Raw genomic sequence first — 4334 nt, 5'->3', positions numbered from 1 at the left:
AGTATAAAAGAAAAAAATGATAAATTGTTTTACCAAAATGATAAATTTTTGTTCTTCAAAAGATTCTTATAGAGACAAAATGTCTCGATAGGCACTCTAAGGCACTGAGAGAAAATATTTGCAAAACTTATATCTGATAAAAGATGTATATACAGAGTATATAAAGAACTCTTACAAGTTCATAATTAGAAGACAGTCCACTGAAAATACAATGAGTCCAGTATTTGTACAGACATTTCACAGATGGCCAATATGCATATAAAAGGATGTTCAACATCTTTAGTCCGTAAGAAAATGCAAATTAAAGCCATAATGAGATACATCTGCTAACCTACGAGAATGGCTATAATCCAAAAGACTGACAATGCCAAGTGTTGACGAGGAGATAGAACAACTCATCCGCTGCTGGTGGGAATGAAAAATGATAACGCTGTTGGAAAACAGCTGGACAGTTTCTTACAAGGTTAAACATACATTTATCATCTGACCCAGCAATTCGACTTCTAGGTTTTTACCCATGAGAAATCAAAACATACATTCTCAAAAAAACAGTACAAAAGTGTTCATAACAGTTTTATTCATAATAGTTTCACACTGGTAATAAACCAAATTTCTATCAACAGTGAATGGATAAACGAATTGTGGTATAACCATACCATAGATGCTATTCATTAAGAAAAAGGAATTAACTGAATGTAACAACAAGCTCAAAAGCATTTCGGCAGGTGAAAGAGGTAAATCATAAAGGAATACACACTGTATGATTCCATGTATATGAATTTCTTAAAAGGGCAAAAACTACAGAGATAGAAATCAGATGAGTTGTTGCCAGGGGCCAAGTTGTGAAGGGAGGGAATTTACCAAAAAGGGGCCTGGAGAGAAAGGAATGTTCTGTATCATGCTTGTGGTGAGATTATACATTTGTCAAAACTCATCAAATTATGTATTTTAAATTGGTGAATTTTACTGTATACCCATTATACCTCAGTATAGCTGACAAAAAATCAACCCCCATACTGGGGTAATCTTTATAGGAAGCAAAAAATAGTTATTTTGACTTTTTTTCCTTTCACTGATATTAACTCTGGTACAGGTATTACATGTTATTCATCATGTTTCATTGAAACCTAACATTCACCAAAAGTGAAGAGGAGCATATTAATAAACAAATACTCTTTGGGAGGATAGTGTAAGCTTCTATTGGTAGAATGAAGTGACAAGAAAAGTAAATAATAATCAGTCATAATCTAATTAATTGCCAAGTGGTAGAACCTGATGTGAAAAGCTCTGCGGAGATGATAGCTCCTTTGGCTTAAAGTGCTTTAATGCCTCTTGAATCCCAGGTGTGGAGAGAAAGAAGAAGAGGAAAAAAAAAATCTATCAGCAAAGCTGTCAGACACTTTGGGTCTTTGGCTCTCAGAAAGAAAGGTCACTTTGCTGCCTTTTCCAAAATGCTAACAGTAATCTTTCTTAAGCAGCAGCAGTAGTTCTATTATCAGCCGAGTGAGCCCCATTGTCGGTGATTGACAAGGTTTCCACCTCCAGATTTCTGCCATAACTGTGCTTAACAACCTGGGGCTTGCAAGCTCCTGCTCATGAAGAGAATTCAACAGGGCTTAGGAGACAGAAACCCAGCATGGGCTTCGTGTGGTGTGCAATCCTTATTACTGCACTCTGCTGTGGAATGTTCTACTTAGAAAACAAGGCAAGCTGGTAAAGAGAGAGAGAGACTCTGGAACTAGGGATACACTTGGCATAGCCCCAACACTTCTATATGTGCCTGTCTGCAACAAGTCCAGTGTGAGTGGATGACTGCATTTTTGCCTGAAAGTGAATATGAGGAGATAGGTTAAAAGTCTGTTTTAAAAGAAACCTGGCCAATCAGTCTGGTTCCGAGGACTTTAGCTCCAATCATGAGCTCATGTTGTGCATATCATGAACTAATCCATCAGGTCCAGCTGCACAGGTATGCAACTCATGAGGGCTCATGCTCGGTTTAATGCTCTCCTGTCACCATCTTGACATTGTTAACCATTTTATCTTTCAACTTGTGTTTTGTAAGTGAAGCCCAATGGGACAATGGCACATGTGCATAAGCAGGACAGATACATGCAGTATATGTCTCTGACATTCCATGCACCCCATTCACAGATACTGCACACCGTGCCTCAAGAGTGTAGAATTCCAGGGGACCCTCGATTCACAGGAGCTCAGGGAGACTTAAAGCGAGCACAAGGTAAGCACGTTACATCTAACACTAAATAAGTGGGTCCATGGACAGACAAGAGGCCTTGCTTTCTATTCGTATCAGAACTTGCTTCAAATACAGAAGGAGGTAAAGGCATTCTATGAAACAGGAGCAACCAAGGAATTCTTATCATATTCTTTCTTACTTGTGTTACTTCCTTGTATTAGCCAACCACTTATGCTGAAAATAATAACATAGAAGGAAAAAGGAAACATAGGGAAACTCACAGTTATATATATATTTTTAAGTTCTTCATTATTCATCTGTAAGCTGAAGGTGGGGCATGTTGGTAGAATCTGTTCATATCAAAAAGTGAAATAAGGCCGGGAGTGGTGGCTCATGCGTGTAATCCTAGAATTCTGGGAGGCCAAGGTGGTTGGATCGTTTGAGCTCAGGAGTTTGAGACCAGCCTGAGCAAGAGCAAGACCCCGTCTCTACTTAAAAAAAAAAAAATAGAAATTAGCTGGACAACTAAAACGATATAGAAAAAATTAGCTGAGCATGGTAACTCATGCCTGTAGTCCCAGCTACTCGGGAGGCTGAGGCAGGAGGATTATTTGAGCCCAGGAGTTTGAGGTTGCTGTGAGCTAGGCTGATGCCATGGCACTCTAGCCCGGGCAACAGAGTGAGACTCTGTCTTAAAAACCAACTAACCAAACAAACAAACAAAAACAAAAAGTGAAATAAAAACAGTTGAATTAATTTTGTTGATTGTTTCTGCTGTTGTGATAAGAATGAAATACATACGCATGAGGGAGTTATAAAATATAAATTATGTAATGTAATTTTGGTGACTCTGCATGTGAGTTAAATGCTTATATTTGTACTTAAAATTGGCACTTCCCAATATAAAGATAAAGGGTGAAATTCATGCTAATAATTAAACATTTTAATTTTTGTTAGCTTTGAATTATATTAAATAGCAAAACACCATGACGAATAGAGGCTACCAAAGAAAGAAAAAAGATTTATACTTTAGTACTGTTAACGATACTTTTTTCCTGCTTTTTGAAGAAGCACCCTATATTTTCATTTTGAACTAGACCCTGCAAATTATGTAGTCAGGTCCCTGCCATCAATATTGGGTTCTCTCCCAAGTAAAATGCATTAGTACTGTTTCACTTGTCACATACCAACCCTGAAGGGTAGCCACGAACTTTATTGATTTTATTTCTCTAACTACTCAGCTTTCTAACATGGGTTGAGTAGTCAGGTAAACTTTTCTGTTATATGTAAGGCTGAATTTTTTGGTTTAATTCATCAAGCAATCCATCAAACAATCATGAAACATTTACTGCACACTCCTTTACTATACACTGCTTACTCATTATAAAAACTTCATAGCTCAGTGGAGGAAAAATATTTTCATGGCAAAGTGTTATGTGCTATCTAAAATAGATATGAAAACATACAGGAGAAAATTATGTAATTGTGCCTGGCAAGACAATAGGAGGTGTCAGACTTGACCTGACTGAGCTGGCATGGTTTCCAAGTTGAAGAGTGAAGAACTTTTGCACGTAGTTGGGGGGCTGATGGAAGGATATCGTAGGCCAAGGAATATTTTATTCCCATAACCAAATTTGTTGCAATGTACTATGCTTTTGAGCTGGAGAATTTATTGTTAACATCCCTTTTTCCTGTTGAGTTGAAAATCATGTATATACTGACAGATATTTTTAGCTTTACGTATAATGTAGGGCTAATTTTTGTGCTTGTGACAATGTAGATGTACATTTCTTTTTTATTTTTGGTTCTTTTTTTACCCTTATATAATAGATATGGGGTGATAATTTTTTTTCATTTTACATCTATTTTCTTTTTTTATTATTATTTTTTATTTCAGCATATTACAGAGGTGTAAAACTTTAGGTTATATATGTTGCCTTTGCCCCACCCGAGTCAGAGATTCTTATTAAAAATATCATAACAGGCTGGGCGCGGTGGCTCACGCCTGTAATCCTAGCACTCTGGGAGGCCGAGGCAAGAGGATCGTTTGAGCTCAGGAGTTTGAGACCAGCCTGAGCAAGAGCGAGACCCCGTCTCTACTAAAAATAGAAAGAAATTAATCAGACAACTAAAAATATAT

Source organism: Propithecus coquereli, unplaced genomic scaffold, assembly GCF_000956105.1.
Source record: "Propithecus coquereli isolate 6110/MARCELLA unplaced genomic scaffold, Pcoq_1.0 Scaffold147, whole genome shotgun sequence".
NCBI classification, from domain to species: domain Eukaryota; kingdom Metazoa; phylum Chordata; class Mammalia; order Primates; family Indriidae; genus Propithecus; species Propithecus coquereli.
The sequence above is the reverse complement of the archived record's forward strand: the minus strand, read 5'-3'. Positions refer to the sequence as shown.